The sequence below is a fragment of the Gopherus flavomarginatus genome, chromosome 18 (genome assembly GCF_025201925.1).
Source record: "Gopherus flavomarginatus isolate rGopFla2 chromosome 18, rGopFla2.mat.asm, whole genome shotgun sequence".
Taxonomy (NCBI): Eukaryota; Metazoa; Chordata; order Testudines; family Testudinidae; genus Gopherus; species Gopherus flavomarginatus.
The window spans coordinates 3,671,664-3,681,706 of record NC_066634.1 but is presented as its reverse complement, the minus strand read 5'-3'; the positions used below and the strand labels follow the sequence as shown (position 1 = coordinate 3,681,706).

The window sequence follows — 10,043 nt, the reverse complement described above, 5'->3', positions numbered from 1 at the left end:
AGGGGCACTGGCAAGGCTGGGGGGGCTGCGAGTCAGGAGTGAGGGGCACTGGCACGGCTGCGGGGGCTGCGGGTCAGGAGTGAGGGGCACTGGCAGGGCCGCGGGGGCTGCGGGTCAGGAGTGAGGGGCACTGGCAGGGCCGCGGGGGCTGCGGGTCAGGAGTGAGGGGCACTGGCACGGCTGCGGGGGCTGCGGGTCAGGAGTGAGGGGCACTGGCAGGGCCAGGGGGGCTGCGAGTTGGGAGTGAGAGGCACTGGCAGGGCTGGGGGGAACAGGGCTGGGCTAGCAGGAGGCTGCGAGTCAGGAGTGAGGGGCACTGGCAGGGCTGGAGGGGCTGCGGGCCAGGAGTGAGGGGCACTGGCAGGGCTGGGGGGCTGTAGGTCGGGAGTGAGGGGAACCGGCAGGGCTGGGGGAGGCTGCGAGTCAGGAGTGAGGGGCACCGGCAGGGCTGGGGGGCTGCAGGTCGGGAGTGAGGGGCACCAGCAGGGCTAGCGGGGACTGCGGGTTGGGAGTGAGGGGCACCAGCAGAGCCACACACACTCAGTGGACCCCCCTTCGCCATCCTGCACGTGGCAGGTGTGGGTTGATGGGGAAATCCTGGGTCGGTGGCGCTGCCTGGCATTGGTTGGCAGCCAGGCCCTTCCGAGCACGAGAAGGAAATGGCCCCAGCGCTTCCGTGTGGGGAACAATTATCCCAGGAATAAAGATTTATCTTTGGGACGTTAACCCACAGCCATGAGTCACACGCTGAGCCCTCCGTGAGAGAGACGGGCACCAGCAGGGCTGGGCTGGCAGGGGCTGCGGGTCAGGAGTGAGGGGCACTGGCAGGGCCAGGCTAGCAGGGGCTGCGGATCGGGAGTGAGGGGCACCGGCAAGGCTGGAGGGGGCAGGGGGGAGCTAGCAGGGGGCTGCGGGTCGGGAGTGAGGGGCACCGGCAGGACTGAGGGGTGCTTGGCTGGGCTAGCAGGGGGATGCGAGTCGGGAGTGAGGGGCACTGGCAGAGCAGCGTGGGGCAGGGCTGGGCTAGCGGGGTCTGCGGGTCGGGAGTGAGGGGCACCGGCAGGTCTGAGGGGTGCTTGGCTGGGCTAGCAGGGGGACGCGAGTCGGGAGTGAGGGGCACCGGCAGAGCAGCGTGGGGCAGGGCTGGGCTAGCGGGGTCTGCGGGTCGGGAGTGAGGGGCACCGGCAGGTCTGAGGGGTCCTTGGCTGGGCTAGCAGGGGGATGCGAGTCGGGAGTGAGGGGCACCGGCAGAGCAGCGTGGGGCAGGGCTGGGCTAGCGGGGTCTGCGGGTCGGGAGTGAGGGGCACCGGCAGGTCTGAGGGGAGCTTGGCTGGGCTAGCAGGGGGACGCAAGTCGGGAGTGAGGGGCACCGGCGAGCAGCATGGGGCAGGGCTGGGCTAGCAAGGGTTGTGGGTCGGGAGTGAGGGGCACCAGCAGGGCTTGGGGCGGCAGGTCTGGGCTAGCAGGGGGCTGCGGGTCGGGAGTGAGGGGCACTGTTTCCATGACTTCCCAGCCCTGAGACCCCAAGGCCTGCAATCCCCACCCCTGCTTTCAGCATCATTCCTGCCCAGCCGGAGCAGGACGGGAGGCGTCAGAACCAGGTCTCTGTCTGTTGCCTGCCAGAATGAACATGCCAGATCTATGTGCCAGATGCCCCCTTCCCTCCCAGAGCCGGGGAAGGAACCCAGGAGTCCGGGTTCCCAGCCCTGAGCTCTGCCCACCGACCTCTCCCCTGCCCGAGCTGTCCAGGGAGCTGCTCCCAGACACCGGCTCTGTTATGAGGCAGGTTCCTGCCCCTGGTGCCCCCAAACAGCCATGGGAGCGGGCGGGTTCACACAGCCTTGTGGGGCGCCCGGCCCAGCGGGCAAAGGGAGAAGATGAACCAGATCTAAGGGAAATGAGGCCTGAATTCCCAGTGGCACCAGTGCCCTCGGCCTGGTGGGTTCTCCCCTCAGCCTGGCTGGAAGGGACGAGTCTTTGCCCAGGACATTCACCCCCACCCCCCACCCCTCCGAGCTGGGTGCTCGGGAACCGCTCGACGCGAAGCCCGGTAGGACCCGGGGCAGCGTCTCCCCTCGGGGCGTCCTCCCGCCAGGACCAGCAGTCTGCTCGGCTTCGGTGCCTCCTGGGTCCGACCCCGGCGTGTTCAGCCCCTCCTGTCACCCCATGAGCTCCCCACGGTGAGCTCACCCGGATGGGACCCCCAAAGGGCCCTGCCCCCCCACCCTGCAGCCAGCCAGTAAGACCGCAGGATTATTCAGTGACTGGAGCACAGCGCCGGGCAGAGTTGGGGAGCACAGACAGTAAAGTCCATTTTGGGGGGGCAGAGCCTGGAGCCCTGGACTCCTCCCCCCCCATGTCCCAAACCAGGAGAGTGACCCCTTCCCGCAGCCCAGCCCCAGCCCCACCTGGTGCCCCTCCTCCGTCCTTTGTCCCTTTCCTGGGCCAGCACCGACACCTCCGGGCCGGCTGGCTCCCTGCAGAGGATGGGCCCCGGGCCCCAGTTGCCAGGCGGGCCGGTCCCTGTGCCCAGGCAGACCGGTGGCAGGATCCCACCTGCCTTCTAGGGGTCACTGCAGCGCTCACCCCCCCTTGTCCCACCGCCTGGATACTTGAGTAACACACAGGGGAAACTGAGGCACGGACAGGATCCAGTCCCGCTGTGTCGCACCTGCTGATCCGGCCCCATGGGAGGGGGGGCATGTCCATTTGTGTGTCCCTGTGCAGGCATGGGGAAGGGACATAGCACTGTAGCATGGTGGGTGGGCAGCGGGCAGGGCACTCAGCTGGGGGGACCCTGAGTGTGACCACCTAGGTCACTATAGGGACATGCAGCAGGGCCTGGGGCACCCTGATGTGTGTGGGGGCAGCGGGGGGACTGGGGGGCAGGGAGCTGGCTGGAGACCGAAGGGAGTGGGGGGGCTCAGAGGGGAGAGGCAGGGAAGTGGGGGGGGTGCTACCTGGGTACCACAAAACGTCAGCCCCCCAAATCTCCCTCGTTCAAGGGCATCTGCCAGCCCCACTGCAGCCCCCATGGCTCCCTTGGCTGCCCCCTAGGCTGGCTTCCCTGGCCGCTCCCCTGGCCCGATGTCTGCCCCTCCCACCGCAGCTGGGTCTGCTCCCCGATTCGCACCGGGCCACCCTCCCGAGCCAGGCTGCTGCCCCCTGGATCAATGGGCCCAGGCTGGGAGCCCCATGGCAGGTAGGACACGTCTGGCCTGATGCTCTGGGGCTGATTCTGGGGGGCTCTAAGCCGCCCCACCCATCACCTTACCCCCCCCAGTGCACCACCCCAAGTTCCCTCCCCTCCATGCTACGCTGGGAAGATTTTGGAATTTTCTGTAGCAATGTGATTAAGCCTGTGTGTGCCTCAGTTTCCCCTGCATTTTGCACGGCTATGGGGTGGGGTGAAGGGGGCTGAGTCTGCTCTCAGGGCAGGCGATGCGAGCTGGGGGGTGTCCCCCCCACGGGCTGGGTCACTGACAGTGCAATGGGGCCCCCGAAAGCCATCACCCCAGAGGGAACTGTGTCCCCTTTAAGCCCCCCAGCTGGAGCCCAAGGGGAAAGTGGGGGGGTCTGGCGGCTGGCAGCGGCCTGAGGTCTGATGGCCGGAGACCCAAAGAGGGGGTCACTGCAGCTGGGCTGGGATCCAGGCTGGGGCTGCACCCAGGGGACACCCCAGACCCTGTCTTCTTCACCGGTGGGGGGGCCACGTCGCTGCCAGCACCCCCAGTGTCCCCACGCCTGCCAGGAGCTGCCCCAAGAGCTGGGGACCCACAGATCCCATGGGGGGACGGTGGGGCCCTGCCCCGTATGGCTTCACTCCCAGGAGACTCCCCCACAGACCCCCCCCCGGCCTCCCCCCAGTGCAACCTACCCCCTCCCCCTGCTCCCCTTCCCTCTGGCCTTCCTCTCCCTCCACTGCAATCTGCCCCCCCGCTCTCCTCCTCACTGCAACCTGCCCCCTCCCCTTCCTTCTCCCCCCCCCGTTCCCCTCCCCACTGCAACCTGCCCCCTCCCTTTTGGCCAGGCCCCGCCCTGGTCCAGGCATCAATGGGGCGCAACTGCCAGGAGTGGCCACTAGGTGGCAGCAGGTGAGAAATGATTCCGTGGTGGGGGGCGTCCCCTGCATCACGGGCGGTGGGGGTGGAAGCCTGGGGGGAGGGGAGGGCAGGGGAGCCCCCCCACCAGGGGAAGTGGGGGAGTCTGCAGAGCATGGGGCAGGGGCTGCAATGGGGTGAGGGCAGCACAGGGGTGTCACTGGGGAAGGGGTCTGGGGGAGTCTGAGGGCAGGGGGCAGCTGGGCCACGGTTCCCGCCCTGGCACGGGGGAGCTGTGTCCAGGGATCTCCTCCAGAGCACTTGCTGCTCGCCCACCCACTGACCCTGCCCCAGGGGCCAGGCACCGCCGAGGGGCGCAGGGGACGCCCCACCCCAGAGGCTGTCGTGAAATAATTATTGTCCGACCCCAACCCCCAGCATCAATCAAATTGAGGAAAAAAAAAATCTCTAAAAATGAACGTCCTAGGGTCAGCCACCAAAACGACATGGAAACCAAGCACGCCGTGCCAGACCCCTTTATTGTACACACCCCAAAGCACAGAGACAGCTGCGGGTCGGGAGTGAGGGGCACCGGCAGGGCCGGACTAGCAGGGGGCTGCGGGTCGGGAGTGAGGGGCACCGGTGGGACTGGGGGAGCCCAGGGCTGGGCTAGCAGGGGCTGCGGGTCGGGAGTGAGGGGCACCGGCAGGACTCGGGGGCAGGGCTGGGCTAGGAGGAGGCTGTGGGTCGGGAGTGAGGGGCACCGGCAGGGCTGGGTTGGGCTTGCAGGGGGCTGCGGGTCGGGAGAGAGGGGCACCGGCAGGGCTGGGCTAGCAGGGGGCTGCGGGTCGGGAGTGAGGGGCACCGGCAGGGCTTGGGGGCAGGGCTGGGCTAGCAGGGGGCTGCGGGTCGGGAGTGAGGGGCACCGGCATGGCCGGGCTATGAGGAGGCTGCGGGTTGGGAGTGAGGGGCACCGGCAGGGCTGGGCTGGGCTAGCAGGGGGCTGCGGGTTGGGAGTGAGGGGCACCGGCAGGGCTGGGCTAGCAGGGGGCTGCGGGTCGGGAGTGAGGGGCACCGGCAGGGTTTGGGGGCAGGGCTGGGCTAGCAGGGGGCTGTGGGTCAGGAGTGAGGGGCACCGGCAGGGCCGGAAGTGAGGGGCACTGGCAGGGCTGGGCTAGCAGGGGCTGCGGGTTGGGAGTGAGGGGCACTGGCAGGTCTCAGGCCAAGGGCTGAGCTAGGAGGAGGCTGTGGGTTGAGAGTGACAGGCACTGGCAGAGCTTGGGGGGGGGAGTACAGACCTGGACTAGCAGGGGCTGTGGGTCAGGAGTGTGGGGCACCAGCAGCGGGGGGTGGGGGGTGGGGGAGGCAGGGCTGGGCTAGGATGGGGCTGCAGGTCGGCAGTTCTTGGTGGGGTATATTGAGCCTTTGGGCTTCCAGGAGCCTGGGGGGCTGCGTGGTTTCCCACCCCCCCTTCTCATCCATCCTCTGTACCAGGGTTCTCTGCAGCATGACACTGGTACAAGGGTTGGGAGAGAGCGGGGAGCAGAGACAGGCCCCCCTCAAAGCCACCTTGTGGAGACCCCAGGATCCGTCGCTGGGCAGGACGACCTGCAAGAGAGAGCGAGAGAGACGGGCTGGAGTCAGACGGGGCAGGGGAGATGGGGGGAGAAATGGGCACAGGGTTGGGGGTCCCCTGTGACTGCCAGCCCCCCAGGATCCTGGCTGGGGGGGGTTGAGACTCTTCCTCCCCCGCCCCCCCCCTTCCTTCCCTTTTTCACGGCTGTTTCAGTTCCCTGTCGGTTTCCGAAGCAGAATCTCACAGGGCAGGGGGGACTCATGTGGGGCAGGGAGACGCTGGAGGGGCTGGCAGGGGAATTGGGGGAATAGCCCCTCCCACCCTAGTGCCAAGCAGGCCCCAGAGAACCAGAAGCAAATCCCTCCCGCCCCCACGTCACCATCTGAGCTGGGGCAACCCCCCCCCCGACCATTCTGCACTTTAACTCTACCCACCTTCTGCACTGTTGTTTCCCGCGGGGGGGACACCACAAGCGCCCCCCCCGATAAACCACAGGAATCCTGCAGAGGAGGATGGAGCAGGCTGGGTCAAGCCACTTCAGGGGGAGCAAGGTGCAGCTCTTGCGCCTGGGATGTGGGGCCCTGCAAGGAGGGGGACCCCAGGGAACTGAGGGGCTCTCCCCTCACCTCCTGCTGCACAGCCCCTCCCCCCAAATCACAGTCCCAGCCCCCCCATCACCCCAGGCACTGCAGAGCCCCGCAGTCCTGCCCTGAGGAGTTCCCGAGGTGAACAACCAACAGCCAGGTCAGGGCTCAGCCAGATGGAGCCTTGTCCCTATTACTGGTAATGACCCCCATCCCCCCCCACACCCCCAGCCGAGAGATCTAGGTTCCTTGGCAGATTTACAGGGGACCTGGGTTCCCCACACCCCCACTCAGGAGTTATTAATACAGGGGACCCAAAGGGGTGCACCCCTAGGGGGCAGCACAGGGCTCCCCCCTCTGTATCTCAGCACCCGGAGTCCTCAGCCACCTCCCCTCCCACCCCACCCCACCCCACCCTGGGTTCTCTCCCCAGCTCTGGGTGGGGAGTGGGGTCTGGTGGTTAGAGCAGAAGGGGCTGGGGGCCAGGACTCCTGGGTTCTCTCCATGGCTCTGGGTGGGGAGTGGGGTCTGGTGGTTAGAGCAGGGGGTCTGGGGGCCAGGACTCCTGGGTTCCTTCCCTGGCTCTGGGTGGGGAGTGGGGTCTGGTAGTTAGAGCAGGGGGAGGGCTGGGAGCCAGGACTCCTGGGTTCTCTCCATGGCTCTGGGTGGGGAGTGGGGTCTGGTGGTTAGAGCAGGGGGGGCTGGGGGCCAGGACTCCTGGGTTCTCTCCCTAGCTCTGGGAGGGGAGTGGGGTCTGGTGGTTAGAGCAGGGGGAAGGCTGGGAGCCAGGACTCCTGGGTTCTCTCCCTGGCTCTGGGAGGAGAGTGGGGTCTAGTGGTTAGAGCGGGGGGAGCTGGGGGCCAGGACTCCTGGGTCCTTTCCCTGGCTCTAGCTGGGGGTGAGGGGGGATCTCACAGAGGGTCAGAGAACCCAGGCGTCCGAGTAACCCCAGCCCGCTTACCCTTGGCCGCTCATGTCCCGTCTGCGCCCCGAGTCTCCCCGAAACCCTGCCCCAGGCTCAGCCTTTAAACCCCCCCCCTCCACCCCCCCCGGCCCCGCAGCCAATGGGGCGCGGCGGGAAGTGTCGCTTCCGGCCCGGGGGGAAGCCAGCGCCGAGAACCGGCTCCAGCTTCATAAACAGGAAGAGGCGGTGGGCTGGGGGGGGGAGGAGGCGAGAGAGAGACAAGCGCACGCAGCCTCCGGGCAGTACCCGGAGGGGAAACTGAGGCACGGAGAACCCCGGAGTCCTGGCTCCCAGCCCCTCCCCCGTGGTCTGACCACCAGCCCCCACTCCCCTCCCAGAGCCAGGGAGAGAACCCAGGAGTCCTGGCTCCCAGTCCCCCCCTGCTCTAACCACTAGACCCCACTCCCCTCCCAGAGCCAGGAGACAACCCAGGAGTCCGGGCTCTCAATCCCCCCCGCATCACTCCCCCCTCCCCTTCATAGCCGGGAGTCCCTGGCTCCTGCTGGGGTAGCCTAGCCCCCCAGCTCAGGGAGGGGGCAACAGCGGTACCCCGGGGCTGGGAGACAGGTGTAGAAACAGGCTGCAGATGGCTTGGATCTCTCCCACCCCTCAGCTCACAGGCCCCCCGCCATCAGATTCCACCCCCCACCCCCCGCACCAGGCCCAACCTGTTCAGGTAGATTCTCTCTCAGTTGTGTGTGTGGGGAGCCCAGGGCTGGGCTGGCAGGGGCTGCGGGTCGGGAGTGAGGGGCACTGGCAGGGCTGGGCTGGCAGGGGGCTGCGGGGTGGGAGTGAGGGGCACCGGCAGGGCTGGGCTGGCAGGGGGCTGTGGGTCAGGAGTGAGGGGCACCGGCAGGGCTGGGCTGGCAGGGGGCTGTGGGTCAGGAGTGAGGGGCACCGGCAGGGCTGGGCTGGCAGGGGGCTGTGGGTCAGGAGTGAGGGGCACAGGCAGGGCTGGGCTGGCAGGGGCTGCGGGTCGGGAGTGAGGGGCACCGGCAGGGCTGGGCTGGCAGGGGGCTGTGGGTCAGGAGTGAGGGGCACCGGCAGGGCTGGGCTAGCAGGGGGCTGCGGGTCGGGAGTGAGGGGCACTGGCAGGGCTGGGGGGACAGAGCTGGGCTAGCAGGGGGCTGTGGGTTGGGAGTGAGTGGCACCGGCAGGTCTGGGCTGGGCTGGCAGGGGGCTGTGGGTCAGGAGTGAGGGGCACCGGCGGGGCTGGGCTAGCAGGGGGCTGTGGGTCAGGAGTGAGGGGCACCGGCAGGGCTGGGCTGGGCTAGCAGGGGGCTGTGGGTCAGGAGTGAGGGGCACCGGCAGGGCTGGGCTGGGCTAGCAGGTGGCTGTGGGGTGGGAGTGAGGGGCACCAGCAGGGCTGGGCTGGGCTAGCAGGGAGCTGTGGGTCGGGAGTGAGGGGCACCGGCAGGGCTGGGCTGGGCTAGCAGGGGGCTGTGGGGTGGGAGTGAGGGGCACCAGCAGGGCTGGGCTAGCAGGGCCTGCGGGTTGGGAGAGGGGGGGTTCTGGCAGAGCTGAGGGGGGAAGCCTGGGGCTCCCTGTGCCCCACATCTTTGTTAGGCCCCCTGCTCCCTCAGCCCCCAGGGAGCATACGCCCCTCAGGTGCCCCCCAGCCTTTGCCAAGCCCTCCCGATCACATCCTCCCACAGGGAAGGTTTCAGGGGTGGGGGATGGCTGGGTGGGTCTCTGGTTCCCACGTTGGGGTTGGTGGGGGGGGACAACGGCAACAGGAACCGAGAGGCAGCCGCACCCCGAAAGGGTTAAGAACAAAACAGTTGGGGCAGGCGGGTGGGGGCACCGCAGGGTCACAAACCTCAGTTACAGAGGTGCTGCAATTCGGGGGTTAGGGGCACCGGCAGGGCTGGGGGGGCAGGGGGCTGCAGGTCAGGAGTGAGGGGCACCGGCAGGGCTGGGCTAGCAGGGGCTGCGGGTCGGGATTGAGGGGCACCGGCAGGGCTAGGGGGGTGGGCAGGACTGGGCTAGCAGGGGGCTGCGGGTCGGGAGTGAGGGGCACCAGCAGGGCTGGGCTAGCAGGGGGCTGCAGGTCGGGAGTGAGGGGCACCGGCAGGGCTAGGGGGGTGGGCAGGACTGGGCTAGCAGGGGGCTGCGGGTCGGGAGTGAGGGGCACTGGCAGGGCTGTGGGCGACACTCTGTCCCCCAACTTCAAGTCCAGAATCCTCTTTAGATCTCGGTCTTCACACTCCTGCCCCTCATCCAAGGCCCCCACCTCACCCTGCACCCTGATCCCAACTTGGACCCCCCGCTCTGCACCCCCCATCCCAGCCTGGATCCCTGCTCTGCACCTCTCGGCTGGCGGGGCGCGGGCCCAAAGTCACTTTAAGGATGAATCTGAAACTTGTAACCATGAGCAACACGACCCCCCCCTTGCCCCCACCCAGGGATCCCCGCGCTGATGCAACGTGACTTGGTGGTGAGAGAGACACTGAGCCGGGGAGGGGGGCACCAGGAGCGCACAGGTTGGGGTGGAGGCAGAAGGAGGCAGTGAATATGGGGGGCAGGTGGCATAGAGAGCAGGGGGCAGTGGATGGAAGGGGCATAGAGGGCAGGAGGCAGTGGATGTGGGGGGCAGGGGCAGTAGGGGGCAGAAGCAGTGGATGTGGGGGGCAGGGGGCAATGGATGGAGGGGGCAGGGGGAAGTGGATGTGGGGGGCAGGGGCAGTAGAGGGCAGAAACTGGATGTGTGGGGCAGGGGGCAGTGGATGTGGGGGGAAGTAGCGGGGCAGGCCAGGGAGGCAGTTTTGCCCCAAATATTCCAAACCCCTAAATCAGGCCCCAAATGGCCTGGATTCTCCCCCAGGCCTGGGGGGCGGCAGCCAGGTTTGGTGGAACAGAGATGTGGGGGCTGGTTCTTG

The 10,043-nt window shown here is 68.0% G+C and overlaps 1 long non-coding RNA gene across 1 annotated transcript; it reads right to left on the bottom strand.

Moving 5' to 3' along the window:
* Positions 1–4,562: 4,562 nt before the first annotated feature.
* On the bottom strand, positions 4,563–8,616 carry LOC127036810 (uncharacterized). The gene is made up of 2 exons (XR_007770228.1): positions 8,523–8,616; positions 4,563–4,812 (listed from the first exon to the last, which is right to left on the bottom strand). It is a non-coding gene; the product is annotated as an uncharacterized LOC127036810 (long non-coding RNA).
* Between the last annotated feature and the right edge of the window lie 1,427 nt (positions 8,617–10,043).